General features: G+C 44.8%; 1 long non-coding RNA gene across 2 annotated transcripts in view; it reads left to right on the plus strand.

Annotated features, from left to right (window-relative positions):
• The window catches only part of LOC138147131 (uncharacterized), a 148,447-nt gene extending 136,641 nt beyond the window's left edge, over positions 1–11,806 (plus strand). For both annotated transcript variants that reach the window (XR_011164711.1, XR_011164712.1), the window contains 2 exons: positions 550–683; positions 10,925–11,806. This is a non-coding gene — a long non-coding RNA (uncharacterized lncRNA). The remainder of the gene's footprint in view (positions 1–549; positions 684–10,924) is intronic.
• Positions 11,807–17,430: the final 5,624 nt, after the last annotated feature.

Below are 17,430 nucleotides of genomic sequence, written 5' to 3' on the forward strand. Positions count from 1 at the left end.
GAAGGGGGTGAGATTAGATTATATCTATAATCCCTTCTGTTCCTAAATTTTATGACTGAAGAGGAGAAAGCAATCCTATGATCTTCATCTCTCTTGCCATCTCTGAGTAAGGGAGGTCTTGGAAGCCACCTGAATTGGTGATAGACAGTCAACCAGAAGACACTAGCTGCTCCCTGGGCTATAGTACATGCACTCAAGATCTGACTCCTGGGGAAGAAGGGAGGAAAGGGAGGAAATCTCCTTTCACAAGAGGCAAAGTCTGTTGGCCACATCCTCAAATGTTCCTCCTCTGGAGTAGCTGCTTACTTATTCAGAGAAGCCAGGATCATGTAATCGGAAGGCAAAAATGTTCCATCCCAAATGTGGACAGTGGCAAGGCCTTCTGCTCTCTTGAGATCTGCACATTCCATCCCTGAGTTCTGGACATTCCAGTTTAGAATACTATCAGCACCGAATAAATAGTCATCAATAAAGCTTCCAGGGCAGGGTGAAAGACCCTGTGCTCAAAGGCATTTTTAGTATAATTGTGCTGTCTTTCTTCTTTTCCAGACTTGAGAAATGCTAAACATTCTACAGTAGACCAAACCGATACTTCATTCTTTCCAGAAATCCATCTTGGAGAGGGGTAGAAGAAACAGCTTATGGGAGGGTATGGATGCTCTTTAGGACATCAGCCTCAAAAGGTGGGTATCAAAATCAGCGTTGCATGGTACAATGGAAAGAACACTGGACAACACGGCAGGAGATCTGTGTTCTAGTCTCAGACCTGTCCCTAATCTTGGGCAAGTCATTTCTCTTCATTGGACGTCAGTTTCATGAAATGAGGGGGGTGGACCAGATGACCTCTGAGATCTCTTTCAGACCCATTAGTTTATGATGTTATGGTTCCTCTAATATCAGCATATTGAAATGACTAGAGAGCTGGGTCCAGAGGTAGAAAGGCTTGGCTTCAAAGCTTAGCTCTGACACTTACTAGCTATGGGGCCCCTCTTTTCTTTCCTAGGTCATTTCCCTTATGCTGGCTGTACATTCTTTCCTCCCCTACCTCAACCCCTTGGTGAACCAGCTCAGCTCTGTACTGTCATCTGCTCTTGGATCTCTTGTCCTCTTACCCCAATCATACCTTACCAAACCCCAGCTCTGGATTACCTCTAATCTTCACCTCTTTTGCCCCTGAATGGAGCTGGAGGAAATCATGAAATGATGCTGACTGAGCTACTAAAAATTTATGTTATCTAATCTCAATTGAACTCTCACATAGCAAGGCAACCATTATACCCTTCCCTAATTAATTCACTATCCCACTCCCCACGACTGTTGCAAACTTTCTGGTCTCTCTCCAGACTTCCATGGCACACCTCTCTTAATCTCTTCAATTTTTTCTTCCAGCATCATCATTCAATTGAAACTGTCCTCTCCAAATTTACCAATCACCCTTAATTGCAGACTCTAATGGCCTCTTCCCAATCGTTGTCCTTCTCGACCCCTCAGCAGCAGTAACACTGTTGGTCATCTTCTCCAGCATATCCTCTCCCCGGGGTTTTTGTGACACCGCTCTTTCCTGGTTCTCCTCCTATCTGTGTAGCACTGCTCATTAGTCCCTTTCACTGGTTCTTCATCCAGGTCATGTCCACCTGGGTGTCCCCCAAGGCTCTGTACTTTGCCTTCTTCTATTTTTGCTCCATACTATTTCACTCAGTGATCTCACCAGCTCCCACGGGTTTAATTATCATCTGTGAGCAGATAATTCCCAGATCTCTGTATCTAGCCTTAGTGTCTCTGTTGAGAGCCAGACCTATATCACCAACTGGTTTTAGATATTCCAAATGGGATGTTCTGTAACCACCTCAAACTCAGAATGGCCAACATCTACCCTTCTTCCTAACTTCCCTGTTACAGTCTAGGGCACTCCATCCCCCAAGGCACCTCGACACACAACCTCCCAGTCCTTCATCCACCTAGCCAATCCAGTGCCAAGTCTTCTTTCATGTCTTTCCTGTATATCTCCTCTCTACTAGTGCAGCCACTCTTTCTCAGGCCCTCATTACCTTTATATTGCAACAGCTTTCTAAATGATCTCCTTACCTCAAATCTCTTCCTGCTCCAATCCATCTTCCATTCAGATTTTTTCTAAAGTGTAGGTCTGGCCATGTCACCTCCCCCACTCAATAAACTTCAGTGCAGGGGTGGGGAACTTGTGGCCTTGAGGCCACCTGTGGCCCTCTAGGTCCTCAAGTGTGACCTTTTACTGAAACCAACCTTCACAGAACAAATTCCCTAAAGAAAAGGATTTGTTCTGTAAAACATGAACTCAGACGAAAGGTTGCAGCCAAGGACCATGTGTGGCCTCAAGGCTGCAGGTTCCCCACTCCTGCTCCAATGGTTCCCACTTACCTCTAGAATTAAATTTAGAGTCCTCTATTTGGCATTTAAAGATCTTCATCACCTGGCCCCTTCCTCCCTCCTCAGTCTTCTTACACTGCATTTCCTTCTTTGCCCTGTATAATCCAGAAGCACGGAACCACTTGTTCCTGTAGACATGATGTTCCATCTCCTGTCTCCACACCTTTGTACTGGCTGTTCCCTTCTCCAGTTTTATTTCTATGTCTTAGCTTTCCTCAAGTTATTTACATGCGAGTTCCTTGAGGGAAGGACTGTTACTACCTTTCTTTGTATCTCTAGGTCTTAGCACAGTGCTTGACCCATAGTAAGTAATTAAATACTTAAAAAAATTTTTTTTATTAAATACTTGTTGACTGACTATCTGGGCAAGTCATTTAAGCTCTTGGAGCCTCAGTTTCCTCATCTGTAAAATGAAAGGATTAGATTAGATGGCCCGTAAATGTCCCTCCTCTTCTACCTTTATAACCTGATGATCTATGATTCTAAGATCCCATGATCTCTGACTTCATATGGATCTACCATTCAGAAATTGATTGAGAGTCTCTTGGAATCTATCTTTTCAACCTGTATCACTTCTTGAGCTCTGAATTCCAAAGTTTACTATCCACCATGGTAAAAACCAAACTTACTTTGAAAATTGGACTCATTGAAGCTTCCAGGGGAGCTCCTCTGGGCCTCCGCCTGTCTTTTTTGGGGAGAGGATGTGGGGGAGAAATCCATCTTCAACCCATCCTTTCTCTTCATGACTTTATAGATTTTGTTAACAAATATATCTGCTCAGCCTTTGTCTTCCTGTCTGTATCCAAAAGCCAGAAGACTATGCAAAGCCCCTTCTTCCTACCCAAAGAGCTCCATGTACTTTCCTTACTTAAAAAGAATGTTGAGGTTTTTCTGAGGTTGCTTCTTGGGGTAAATGTGGTAGTTAGGAGCCTATGTCTATTGAGAGATTATGTGATGCAAGAATGATGCACAGTTCCCCACTATCTGTGAGTAATAAAGAGGACAATGTTCTCTTCCTGTATGTATCATCAGCTAAGGGCTCAGAATAATGCCGTTTAGAATTCATTAATTCAGCAATGCACTGTACTTTATTTATTAGCAAGGCACTGTGCCAGGCATTGGGCATATAAAGACCAAAAAAGGCAAAGGAGTTCCTGCCCTCAGAGTGCTTACATCCTACTAGAGACGTACAAGATGTATACCAGGGAAGGCCAACTATTTAAGAGGTGATTTGGTATTGATTCCAGATAGCAGCAGCTCAAGCAAGGCACCCCAAATAGCAAGTTCTCTGTTCCTGGCTCCCAGGCAGTGTTTGACTCTTGGAGATAACGTAGGAACAACGTAGGAAGATTTGGTTTTCGAAGGATTCGAAAGAATGTCCATCTTTTGTTAGCCATTGTGACCACAGTGATTAAAGACAGAAAGGACCAATGGAGTTATAAGAAGCAGCTGGGTTTCAGGCCAAGGCCCAGAGAGACATGTAGCCGCCTAAAGCATCTCTACTGCCAGACACTTAGCCTACTCCAGGGCCTGAAAGGTTTCCTTATTTCTCAGTGTTTCCTTCTCTCTCTGTTCGTCATCGTCTTCTTATGCCCCATCTCTCTCTCTTTCTTTTATTCTGGTATTTTTCCCTTAGACCCCTTTTATTTCTTCTTTTCCTACTTATTTCTTTTCCCTCTTTCTGCTCCTTTCTCCACATACCTTCTCTTCTATCTTCTTTCTGCCTTTCTCTCCTTCTTTCTTTACCCCTCTTCCTCTCTGTCTCCCTTGTCTCCTTCCTTTCTTCTTCCTGGGTTAAAAATAATCAAGTTTCTGGGAAGCAGCAGCTCCTGCTGAGTTTCCCTCCCTACACTTCAGAGCCCCTGAGAATAGCTTTCTGCAGTTCTCAACTACAGCCCCTCCTCTCTTCTCTCTCTTCCGCCCCCCCCCCCCTCCTCAATCTCCCCGCCGGCGCCGGCTGAGATCTGACTAATATGCCTGGGCTTGGATTGCCAGCTCGGCTGGAAAGGAATTTAACCACTTCATAGCCTACAAGAGAGATGCCTGAGACCTTCCCAGGAAGGCTGAAAGAGAGGGATGGGGTGGGAGGAAACCACAGCCCCCTCTCCTCCCAGCCTACTCCCCTTCTCCTGGGAAAAGTCAGAGAGCCTCTTCCCTAGGACTTTCCAAGAGGCTCTCTCTTACTGGAGGGTGAAATGCAGACTGAATAGTTCACATGGAGATGGTGCAGACCTCTGGGAGTGGAGGATGGACTCCAGGTCAAGCTTTTTCCCCATGCAAGACATCATCTGAATTCTACCAGATGACCTCAATAACACCCCTCCCCCCAAACTCCAAATGCTAGAGTTAGGGGGGAGGGATAGAGTTTAAAATCCAATACTCCACATTTTGGGGTGATACAGAAAGCTCCTCTCCTCTGTCCATAAGCTAAGTCATCTGAGTTCATTCCCCTCAGCAAACACCCAAATTCCAGGAACAATGGAGCCAAATGCTCAGCCACCCTAGGGAATGCCTGGGGTTTGGTGTCAGCAGTGGTGGAGTCAATGAGATGTTGATAAATAGGGTCAGAATGCACCTAAGGACTATGGGAAAGCAGTAGCGGGGTAGAAGTCTAAGTCACAGGGAGTCAGACCCTCCTCTACTGGGGCTGCTCTGCTTAAGGTATGCTGTGTCCAGGGGGGTTAAATTCAGTGAAAGGGAGGGGAGCAGGGTTTGAAGAGGTGTGGAGGATTGGGGGAAGGATCGGTGATTTTGAAATGTGTTCAAGGATTCTTCTGGGCCCTATTAAAAACATTTTCAAATGCTCTCAGTCCCCATAGGGGGAACCAGGAAAGACAGAAAGGTATGAGATTAAGTCCTAGGAATAGAGGCAAAATTCAAAGGGGGTGGGGAGGGGGATCTGGAAATTAATTTTCTGTCTGCCATTGGCCCAGGATAACCTAAGCAGCCCTGTCCCAACTCTGCTAATGGCCTGGCAGACATGCTCCCCTGACACCAACTTTCCCATGCATAGGCAGAGGTCACACTCCATGGTCACCCAACCCACTGCACTGGGGCTGGGGCTTTTCCCAGAAGGGTGCAGCAGTCCATAGCTGGGAGTTGCTTGGCTCAGGGGGTGGGAGAAGCCACCAAGTTCAAAGGCAAGCACAGGCTGGTGAGAGCCAAGCTAGAGAGAGAACCAGTTTGGTCGGGTTCCCTACAAGCTCCACCTCCCACCCCCTCCCCTTACTCCCCCGAGTTAGCAGGCATTACCTCATCTCTACACATTCCCATTGGCTGATCACCCCCTGAAGGACGGATGCAGCTCCCAGCCATTTAACCCTTTCTGGAGCATCACGTGCCCTGCAGTTAGGACTCCAACTATATTCCGCTCCTTTGCACCTCACACAGCATCTAGCTGAGTTAATCTTCTCACCTTATGAATGCCAACTTGCTGGCATTTTCTGGCAAGAGCCAACCTGCTATGTGAGGACCACAGTTGGGGCCATGCCACAGAAAACCTGGGGAACCATTGGTTGGAAATTGAAAATCTCTCTGTGTCTGACTCTTTCTCTGCCTCTGCTTCCTACAGGTGGAGTGGGGAGGGGTGGAAAAAAGAACTCTGAGGATAAGCCAGGGTGTGCAGGTCCGTGGAGCCTAATGCCTCTTTTCATTCAAATGCTGATTTCCAAAACACCCTCACCAAGAGAAGACTACTTGGGTCTTGTTTTTTTTTTTTTTTGTGGACTTAAAAAAAAAAATACGTCAATGTGAACCAGATCTGGTGACTCATATGATGGGAGCCCTGAGTGGCCTGCTTCTACAGCTGCAGGACATTAGTCAGTCAGGATTTCACCACATCTCAAATTGGGGCCCAACTTTGGTGTTTCCTGGGAAATGTTCTAGTTAGCAAAGGTAGAAAAGGGTTTCTCTACCCCTTTCACTTGGTATTGCTAATAAAATAGGACTATTGTAAGGTCCCAGACATCCAGGAAGAAGGAGGTTGGGGTAGGGATGGATTTTCTCTAACCAGATTAACTGTTGGTATTATAATGCATTGCCATTTAAATAATAATAATAAAAAAAAAACCAACCAACCCAAGGAGACTGGAAACACTAAATACCAAGGCTTTGTAACCGAATTAACCTGGAAAGTAAACTCATTATGTATGGTCAGTGGCTGGCCTGTGCTGAGTTTCTGATAATTCCATCTCCAATATGCTCACAGTATATTCATCATTCTCAAGGAAACTGGGCTGATGGATATGCACAAAGAGAGACCTGGCACGCAGGGCACAGACTGAAGGATGGAGCCAATGGGCAGTAGAACCCTGGCAAAACTTATTAAAGATGCAGATGCAGGGTAGACAGAGCCTAGAGGAGATGCCAACAGAAAGCTGATGGCCAAATTTGTCAGTAGTCACTGAATTCCTATTCTTCCATGAGGGTGGAAATCCAGTGTTGAGTGGCCCCATCTCCTAGCCATTAAAAATCAAACTTTCTGTAGCTGAGGTCCCATGGAAGATAATATCCAATTGTCTATGCAGAGCCAATAGGAAAGGGGATAAAATAGGAAATGGGAGAGGAAGAGGATTCTGGAGTAAAAGGGACATTAGAGAGATAACAGCCAAAGAGAAGGCAGATTCAGATGTGTGAAAGAACACATGTTAGTTAAACTATGAATACAATGTTTCTTGGTGATGCTATATGACTGTGAATCATGGAATGTCATGATCTCAGAAGAATTAAAATTACAAATAATCCAAAGGACAATGGGAATGTGCATGGTGGGTCTAAGGAGACTGTTAGCTCCTCTCCAGAAGAGATGGTTTCATTCTTTGTCTGTATCCCTAATGCCCAGAACAGCGCTTAGGACCTAGTAGGTACTTAAAATGCCTGCTGATTGACCACAATGTTATCAATGATGATACATGTGCAAGGAAGGATGCAGAAGACATTACTGAGAACACCAAACTGAAAAAAAAAGGTGGGCTGGCCAAGGTGAAAGAATGAGAGGTGAGAGATAAAGTGGCACATTGGTAACCCTGAGATTCTAAAAGCATTGGAGAACTGTCTTTAGTGCATTGGATAGATCCACTAGAGCCATTTTATTGGTGAATATGGACAAGAATTGCATAGGATGTGAAGGTATACAAGGATTGAATTCCATATCCATACTGATGAGATTCTAGTATCAAAGTAAAGAAAAGCAATGCTTATAAGATTCAACCTTAGGGAATGGGTTCAGTCCCTCTATGGACCAGGAAGGTGTTGCTGTTCAGCTGTTTTTCAGTCCTGTCCAACTCTTCCTGACATCATTTGAGGTTTCTTGGCCAAGGTGCTGGAGTGGTTTGTCATTTCCTTCTCAAGTCCATTTTACAGATGAGGAAACTGAGAAAAACAAGGTTAAGTGACTTGTCCAGGATCATACAACTAGCAAGTGTCTAGGACCACATTTGAACTCAGGTCTTCCTGATTCCAGACCCAGTGCTCTCTGTCCACTGTGCCACCTGGTTGCCAAGCAAGACATGAGCACTGTTGGAAAAAAACAAATTAACAATAAAACCAAACCAAACCACTCTGTTTCACGGTTAGGCTGTGCCCCCAAACAAACCTTGTTTTTCTTCAAGAATCAGTTCAGGTCCCACCTGTTTTGTGAAACTATCCTTGATTTCTCTATACATTAGTTCTCTCTCTCTCTCTCTCTCTCTCTCTCTCTCTCTCTCTCTCTCTGTCTCTGTATCTCTCTCTCTCTCTCCTCTCTGTCTTTCTTTCTCTCTCTCCTCTCTCTCTGTCTCTCTCTCTCTCTGTCTCTGTCTCTCTTTCTCTCCTCTCTCTTTCTGTCTCTCTGTCTCTGTCTCTCTCTTTCTCTCACCTTGTATGGCACACATGTTATATCCTTAATAGAATGTAAACTCCCTGAGGGCAAGGGCAATTTCATTTTGTCTTTTCATCCCCAGTACCTAAAACAGTGCCTTGAACATAATAGGTGCTTAATAATATTGAACTGAAGTTAGGTGAGCACAGCATCTTTTCCTCAAGAGTTTTACTAATACCTTTTGATTTTGCATCTTGATATACAGGATATCTCAGAGGTCTTTAGTGAAGTTAAAACAATGCAAACTCTCAAATGGACCCCTCTTTATAATGGAGAGAAACAAGCAAAACCAATGCAGTGAGCCAGTGTAACATTGTATGTAGCATTACACCCCTGAGTCCCTCACCTTTCTCCTCAAAGGACAGTAGTACCTCTTTCCCTTTTTTTTCTTGGGCCAACACTGGTCATTAAAATTATTCAGCATTCAATTTCATTCTAGTTGGATACCATCTCTTGCCCATGGGATGTTTCATCAGGGTGTGTTGAATGAGTGAGTTAATGAATGAATATGACAAATGTATATTGCTGTTCTAAGGCCATACACAAATATTAATAATGCCTCAGAAGGGGCAGCCATGTGGCTCAGCGAGTAAGAGCACCAGCCCCAGTGTCGGGATGACCTGGGGATCAAATCCAGGCTCAGATACTCAGCCCCACACCCAGAAATAACTGGCCATGTAACCTTGAGCAAGTTACTTAACCCCAATTGCTTTAAAAAAAAAGAATAATGACTCAGAAATAGTTGTGGTACAAATAAAAATGTATATAATAGGGCAAGGGGTGGACATACAGCTGGAGGCTTGGCGCTCCTAAATGGGGCAACTCAATTTACCAGATATTATTAGCTGCCTACCTACTATGTGCTACTTATGGCTGATGCAAAAATAAATATTACATAGGCTCTGCCCTCAAGATGCTTATAAAGGACAAGTATAAAAATAATTCTGATACAAAGGAGAATGAAATAAGTATAAAGAAGAGGTCTGAGCTAACCACAAGGCTCTCTTCACCCCATTTCACCAAGTGTGACTGTAGCTGCTGGGTCTGTGCCCTTCACAGAGTAGGGGATGGGATAAGAGAATGTGGTCTGTTCATTGAAAAATCCATCATTACTGGAAACATAACTCAGGGAATGGGAACTGCTACTGAGAGTAGGTCAGCAGTAGCCCCACATTTATCTGTTCGTTCAAAAACCCCTTTATTACATGGTTACTCAGTGTGAAGGTTAATTCTAGAAGCACATGCTTATAAACAGATGTAAGGGATGTGCCCCCGCTAGATTTGAGAAAAGGAAAGCTAGCGATCAGAACAGCTGTAGACCCCATCCCCAGCACTGCCACCTTATATAAATGAACATGTCCACGAGTTACCAAAGACCATAAAAGAAGCAGCTATGGTGCAGTGTGCCAAGCGCTGGATCTGTAGTCAAAGGACATGGAGGAGACGCTTTCTAGCTTGGCTACTTACTCCTTGTGTGACCTTGGGAGAATCGACCTTTCTGAGCCTCAGTTTCCTCATCTATAAGACAATGGGGTTGGAGTGGATGGTCTCTAAGTTTTCTTCCAGCTCTAGGCCCCTGATCCTATGAACTAAACACAGCATTCCTGGACATCCAAATATGGACATGACACTTTAAGCTAGATGCTCTGTGAATGTGACATTCAGAGTAGCTACATCTGGAGTCAAATTTTTCTATAAATGATTTTTTTTGAAGAGGGAAAACATCTGAAATGTCATCTGCCCTTCTCTATGGTTATCTGTCACCCAGAAGCTTTACTCGCACTTCTCCCCTCTCCTGCCCCATGTTATCAAAACTTCTCTTTTTCCTATTCCTCGTGTCTCTGGAGAGACACTATCATCCTCCCAGGTAACTTTCACTTTGGGGATCCATGTTCCTTGATGGACAGCTGAGGTGTAAGGTCCATTGGCGGTACTCCCTAACTGTTGGGTCCCACTGGTACCCCCACCTATTCAGCATCCCTTTGCACTCAAATTCAATCAGCTGATCACATGCTACTTTTCTTCTAAGATTTCCTCCATTTTCTCCTGTCTATGTCTTGTTTGCACATGGTTGTCTGCATATTAGATTGTGAGCTCTTAGAGAGCAGGGACTTTTTGCCTTTCTCTGTATCCCTAAAGTTTAACACAGTGCCAGCACATGGTAGGTGCTTAGTGCATGATCATTAGTCTGATATTATGATTCTGTGAATGGGAACCAATCTGGAAAGAGACTTATTGATTCTCATTGAGGCAGTGTGGCGTAATGGTTAGAGTGCTGGACCCGGAGTCAGCAAGAAGACAGATTCAAATCCTGCCTTTGATACGATCACAGAGAAATCATTTAATGTCTCTGTGCATGAGCAAATCATGTGACTTCCCTGAGCCTCAATTTCTTTATCTGCATAATGAGAGGTACCAATAATACCTGTAGTAGCAATCTCACAGGGTTGATGTGATACTCAAGTGAAATGCTTATAAAGTGTTTTCCAAGTTTTCAAATACTGTAGAGTCTTAGCTTAAATGACTTACACCTGTACTTGGTCTTCTGGGATGGCCTGTATCCAGGTCCACTGTTATTGTTATCTTGGGAAGACAGTGGGATTATAAAATGTAGAGCTACAAGGAACCTTGGAAATGATCTAATCTACTTCCCTTATTTTGTAGATGAGGACACTGAGGCTGAGAGAGATGAGAAGACTTGGCCCAGGCTTATCCACCTGTAACCACCAGAGATGGGCTTCATTTGCAGGCAAAATGTCTCTAAATACAGAGCTCCCATCATTCCACCACACTGCTCTGATGTTGAAGGCTAACAGTACTTTACCTCATATCCAGCTTTTCAATACTGTCTTTCATTCTGTAGAGGGGGAAATTGAGGCTAAGAACAGAGTTGTCTAGTGAGAAAGTGGCTGCTTTTGAACTCATCAGCCCTGGATTCTTTTCTGTGTCCTAATTTTCAGGGCTGCCTCTTTAAAGGCAACTTTGGCCATTCTAGACCATCCCTCATTTCAAGACTATTCTAGGCCTTGGATGAAGAAGGGGGAGGGAGCAGAGAGTGAGGTTATGTGTGTGTGTGGGGGGAGAGGAGGTGGTTAGAGGAGAAATGCTGATAAGTACCCTGTGATGCAAAGCAAGAACAAAAATATTGGAAGAGTTAGTCTTCCAAGTGGGCGGTGTCCAAGCTGGGGCAGAGGGGATTCATTCACTGAAAGTTATCTCATCCACAAACTCAGCACAATAATAGGATGATAGCACTACCATCTCACTTTACTACGTCTCTTTTTAAAATTTCCAAAGTGATCTCACTTCACCTTCATAACCATTATCCCTACAGACAAGGAAAATCAAGATCAGAGAGGCTAAGCATCTTTCTAGCAGCTAATTAGTGCCAAAACTGGGATGGGGGTCTTTTGACTCCTTTCCCTCCAATTTATGTTCCCTTCCGGATGCATCTGTTGGCTAAGTGGACCTCTGCTTCAGAAGTGGACACCCACACACATAAACAGATACATGCCTGTATACCTATGTTACTACCTTTCCTCACCTTTCCTCTCCTCTATTCTCTCTCTTCTCCCCTCTACTCTTCCTCCCTCTAGATACACTCATGTACCTTCCTACATTCATTCATTCATTTTTTTTTTTTTTTGCTTTTTGGAGGGGGGAAGGCAGGGCAATGGCATTAAGTGACTTGCCCAAGGTCACATGGCTAGTAAGTGTTAAGTGTCTGAGGTCGAATTTAAACTCAGGTCCTTCTGACTCCAGGGCCAGTACTCTATTCACTGCACCACCTAGCCACCCCTACATTCATTCTAGAAGAGCATTTTTTCTTTCCTCTGGTGCTAGACTTGTTTATGGCTATTTTTATTCTCTATCTTCAGGGAAGCCTAGTACATTCCCAAGCAAGAGATACTGTCCTTTGGGCTCTGTTGACATCTGGTCTGAGATCTTCTCTCCCACTTGACCCCCCGAGAGACATGTCCTTTGAAGAGATGGTCTTATTCATTCCCTCCCAGACACATTACCACCTCCAACCCAGGACCTGGACCAGTCTAGGGTCTGTCTTTTACTCCTGAACTAACTCTATACCACAAACACCAAACAGCTGGGTTGACCAACGTGTTGCTCTTTTTTTTTTTTTTTGCTTTTTGGAGGGCAATTGGGGTTAAGTGACTTGCCCAAGGTCACACAGCTAGTTTTTGTGTTGTGTCTGAGGTCGGATTTGAACTGAGGTCCTCCTGACTCCAGAGCCGGTGCTCTATTCACTGACCTGTCTAGCTGCCCCGACCAACACGTTGCTCTTGAAGAATACCAGGTGAAAGGGAGAAAAACCCAAAGCCAGAAAGGATACTTGCTTGAGACTAGGAGACCTCACAAGGCTGGGAACTGGGGAGGTGGAGAGTAAGGTCAGTCATGGAAAGACTGGCTCTTCTGAAAAGAAATGAGCCTAGGTCTGGGGAAAGAACACACCCTTTATTTAGGAAAGCACAGCAGAGGGAGTGTGGGCTCATGGTTAGGGAACAGGTGTGGCAGCTGGACCCCCTGGGTCTATTCTTGGATAGGACGTTGACTCATGAGGTGGCTTTGAATGAGTCCCTTCTTGAATATAGTGTATTTATAAACTGATGGACCCCAAGAGGTAGTGATCATAGACTACAGAGACTCAGAGCTGGAAAGGCTCTTAGAGATTCTCTCCCAGCGCCCTTGCTGGGTGGATAAGGGAATGGAAGCTCCAAGAGGGGAAGTGACTTGTCCAAGGTCGCTCCAGTGAGAGGCAGGTTTGGCCAGGTCTCCTTAGGCCGAAGAGTAAGTTGGGAACATCCTTATCTGCATTAGTTGGCCATGGATAAGAAGACCACAATGCCTGAATAATTCACCACTATGACTCTCCCCAGTAGACCACGTAGGCATTGGTTTCCTCCTTCAATGTAAAATGGAGGCTTTGGCTTAGAAGACTTTGAAGGTTCCTCTAGTTAGATCATGAGTTCCTCTAGAGCCTTCTTGTTGCCTTGATCTCTGTTACAGTGCTTAGCACGGTGTCCAGTAAGTAATGAATTCTGGTAAATAATGATGATGGTGGTGGCTAACATTTAGCACATACTATAACACATTATAAAAACGGCCAACTTGGTGCTTGCTATGTGCTCGTATTATGCCCATTTTATAGGTGAGAAAACTGAGGCAAAAAGGGGTAAGTGGCTTGCTCAGGGTCACACAGCTAGTGAGGGTCCAAGACTGGATTTGAACTCAGGTCTTCCTGACTCTAGGCCTGGAGCTCTATGCACTGGGCCACCTCAAAGATTCAATGTTTACATCTTGATCCAAAACAAATCAGCTAACTGTTGCAACTTTCCCAGCCTACAGCACTTTCCCTCCCGTGACCTCCAGCAGCATTGTGCCATTTGGCTCTTAGCATGTATCATTAGAGCTGACTTTATGCATATCCTCTGTCTCTGTAACTGCACTGTAAGTTTCTTGAAGGAAAACACTGTGTCTCATCCTTCTGTACTCCAAATAATAATAATGATGAGAAGAAGAAGAATTTCCCCACCTAGGAGATGAGGATAATGCCGTTCTCACTACTTCCATCATGAGAGGATGAAAGTAAGATTCTGTGTGTAGAGATTTCAAGAGGGAGGTTTTATCTGATGAATGAGTTCATCTAACCCTTTGGTACGTATGTGGAGCTATGACCTCCTATCTGAGGGTACTTCCTCCGACATTCATTGGCCCTGCCTGTGTGTAAGGCACACTCCTAGGTTGCTGCATTTCCACATAAATGAAGATGCAGGAATTGGCATGCAGAACAGAGAATCTTGGACCAGAAAGAGACTTTTTGAATTCTTCTACCCACTGACTTTGTGGCTGAAGACACTGAGTCTGGAGGACAGGAGAGGGACCTGTCCAAGATTGCACAGCTGGTGAGGGGCCCAGTTGAGACTAGGCTTTACCTCTTGGTTACTAAGCTTCGTTATTATTTTCATTATTTCTTTTATTCATTGTTATCACTATGGCCTCTCTCTCTGCAAAAGGCTCTGTGTTCTCTGGGAGGAGGGAAAGTTGGGGCTTGGGGAACAGGAACGGCTGAAAGCGGGATGACAGACCATGGCCTTGGCTGGCAGCCACTCTGCTCCCTCTAGGCTTCTTCCGAGCATGCTCAGTTGGCACACACAGCAGACACAAACGGTTTGTTGGGCATAGGAGCCAAGCAGAGCAGTCTTTGCTGGGGCTCAGAGCACCATTACAGCTGATTGCAATTTGAAAAGCAGTCCCTGAAATGAGACCTAGTCTGTTGCCCCTTCACTGTGCAGTTTGAGTGGAGAAAGAACACTGGGCTTGGGATTCAGGAGATGGGTTCAAGTGCCAGCTCTGACATTAACTTGATGGATGACCTTGGGTGAGTTACTTACAGGAGGATAGGATTTAGACTTAGAAGGGAACTTAAAGGTCATCTAGTCCAATCCCTCTAATTTTGTATATTTGAGAACTGAGGACTGAAAGGGTGGGGAGTGACTTGCTAAATGCCATGCAGAGATTATGGAACAGAGCTGTGATTCAAAGCCAAGTCTAACTCCAGCATTCTTTTCCATATACCACTCTCTGGGCCTCAGTCTCCCCATCTGTAAAATGAAAAGGTTGGATTAGATGACTCCTAATCATGGAGTCCCTAAGATTTCTTCCAACTCTAAGGTCCTAATTTCCCTTTCAGATACAAAACAAATTGAGTTAACCTATGGCAACCTTCCCAGCCCTTGGTGGGGAATCTCACCCACCTCTGAACTTTATGGTGCTTTCTGTCTGTGCTATTTGGCACTTAGCACAAACTCTCTTTGTGCATTTGTTCTGTCTCCATTAGTGGACATTGAAGGAAGCCATCATCTCTTAAATCTTTTCCTAGCCCCAATGATGACAATGATGATGATGTTAGTGTCTTATATTTCTATAGCACTTTAAGGTTTAAAATGCTTTATGCACATTATTGAATTTTATCCTTATTGTGACCATGTGAGGATAAGGGTATTATCATCTCCATTTTGCAGAGGAAAAAAACTGAAGCTTAGAGAAAATATTTGTCTAGCTAGGAAGCATTTGAGGCAGGATTTGAACCCAGACACTTCTGACTCCAAGACTTGTGTTCTCCCCTTTTTACACTATGAGTGTGAACCCAGTGTCTGGCACAGAGAAAGTAGGGCCTCAGGAAATATCTGAAGAGAAGAAAGATTCCAAAATCTAGGGTATCCCTGTTCAGGAGAATGATTTTTTGAGATCTGGAGTACCCTTTTTCAGGTCTGATGAGTTGATCTAGATGACCTTTGAAGTGTCTTCTAATCTAAGATTCTGTGACCTAGATATAGCCAACATTCCCTTAACTCTGGCCCCCCAAAACGGATCAGAGGAACATGGAGAAACATAGACTTTCGTCATCAATACACAGATAATAGGGCACATGCAGGAAGACCATGGCAGGAGACAGAAGCAGACTCGATGGAAAATGGCACAGATCCTAAAGTCCTCCCAGATTTAATTCAATTCAGCAAGATTCCATCCCCTTTGTACATAAAGTATGAGACCTGGTCTCTGTCCTCAACACACTCATAATCTATGGGGGAGACAAGTCTACACATACATACACAAGTGCTACAGTTAGTATCCAGTTGAGTGCTGCATGTCTTGGTTTCTGATCTATGTCAAATTCTCTCTCTCTCTGATCTTAATAAGCAACTTATAAGCTAAGTATAGGAGTTTTGTTTTGTTTTGCTTTTTGTCTTTTCTGTTTTTGTGCCATGGAACCCTTAGCAGTGTGGTAAAACCTAGACTGAAATAAAGTTATCAAAATATTTTTTTAAAAGTTCGAGAAACTCAGGTTAAGAAATTCTGGCATAGCAGTGGGAGCAGGTTGCAGCTTTCTAGAAAATTTCCATCCTAGATTTTCTTTTCTCTTAATCCCAGTCTTGAATTGGTTTGGAGAGGGAGTCTCCCCCTGACACCCAAAATCTTTGGGGTGGGGGAAAAGACAGAGAACAGGAGGAGTTCTGCTCTCTATTGTGTCAGCTGTGACCTGGCCGGTTTGAGCAAGCTGGAGTGTGGCCTGGCATCCCTTGAGCTGACCAGCTGGACCCCTCGGGGGTACTCAGAGAGCCATGAAACTTCCCTCCCCCCTTCTCCTACCCCAGAATATACTACCTGCCCCTTTCTCGTGCTGAAGGGGCTTTGTCCATCTGCTAGCCTACTTTAGTCCTCAGACCCACAGGGAAGAATGTGGCTTTTGCTCCATGTCTTGTCCAGCTCCAAGCCCCAGGTGGGCTGGGAATATTATGCCATAGGGTCTAAGAGCCTGAAATTCATCATACCAAACTGGGCTGCAGCGAATCTCATACTTAAATAATAAAGGCTTGTGGGTGAGCAAGGGGAGGGGTGGAGGGCAGGTGACTGCCACCTAGAGTCAGCATCCTCAAAAATGCAAAGTTTGGTTGAAAATGACATTGGTCAGTGAGAGAGGGCAGGAAAGGGAATGGCGGGTTAGCAAAGGCACCCAGTGTCCTGGAAAGTGCTCCCCTTTCCCAGAAAGGCAGGCCCTGCCGGTGACCACAGGCTGAGGTGAAATTTGGCAAACCCACTCATCGGCGGGGAAAATAAATAGGAAACCATGCCTGGGAGGGACAGGGCAAGGAGAGGAAGGATGCTGGGGCTGGAACTCATTATCGGCAGCTGGACGGGGGACAGGAAAGGATTCAACTGGGTTTCAGGGTAGCAGGACTATCGCAATTAAAGATATGTCCTGTCAAAAAAAAACCCTCTAAACTGATTAAAGTTGAAGGCTCCGTTTTCTCCTTTTCATCAGAGAACGGAATCAAAACCTGCCTGCAAAGACGCTCTCTCCCGTTCCCAGTGCTCCAAAGGCAGTGCCTGTATCCATCCTGCTGTGTCCCTGCATTTTAATTACCACCTTATTAATATTCATGAGGATCGGCACTCAAGGGGGATTGCAGTCTGTCATTCTCTCCTCTTCTCTCCCCCCACCCCTCCCCTCTCCCCTTCCCTCTCGGATGAATCTATGGGCTTCTTCCTCCCTGCCACCATCACCACTCCCCGCCCCCCTCCCTCCCCAAACAGTTGGTGTGCTGCAGATTTTGTGTGCGTGTTTGTGTGTGTGCTCGCGCGTGCGAGAGAGA

The sequence above is a fragment of the Petaurus breviceps genome, unplaced genomic scaffold (genome assembly GCF_028583685.1).
Source record: "Petaurus breviceps papuanus isolate PSGF00001 unplaced genomic scaffold, PetGlider_PUasm1.0 90779, whole genome shotgun sequence".
Taxonomy (NCBI): Eukaryota; Metazoa; Chordata; class Mammalia; order Diprotodontia; family Petauridae; genus Petaurus; species Petaurus breviceps.